We start from the raw sequence: 400 nt of genomic DNA on the forward strand, positions 1-400 counted from the left end.
AACATAAATAGGGAGAGCAAAAAAAAACAACAAAACATTGAACTGGTGGGGTCTTTGACTTTGTGACACTAATGCATCAGTCCGGTTCAATGCAAATGGTTGCCATTCTCAGTGAGTTCTCAACGTGTTAAACAGAGCTTTTTGATGAAATTTTACTTTCTGTGATTATTCCTTGAAAACAGCTGTTCACAAATGTACATATTGCCAAAAAGTGGTGACATGAGTAAGGTGTGATTGTGAAACAAGGGATATTTCTCTCTGCTAAAACAGGGCTCATAAGAGTCCAGTACAGAGACATCATCATTGTTTTTAGTTGAATATCTGATTGCAACTCTGTACATTCCATTTGAAAATTTGCAAGTCATTTATTTATGCTAATTGAAAATGGAGTCACAAATAT

This window comes from Meleagris gallopavo, chromosome 1 (genome assembly GCF_000146605.3).
Source record: "Meleagris gallopavo isolate NT-WF06-2002-E0010 breed Aviagen turkey brand Nicholas breeding stock chromosome 1, Turkey_5.1, whole genome shotgun sequence".
Taxonomy (NCBI): domain Eukaryota; kingdom Metazoa; phylum Chordata; class Aves; order Galliformes; family Phasianidae; genus Meleagris; species Meleagris gallopavo.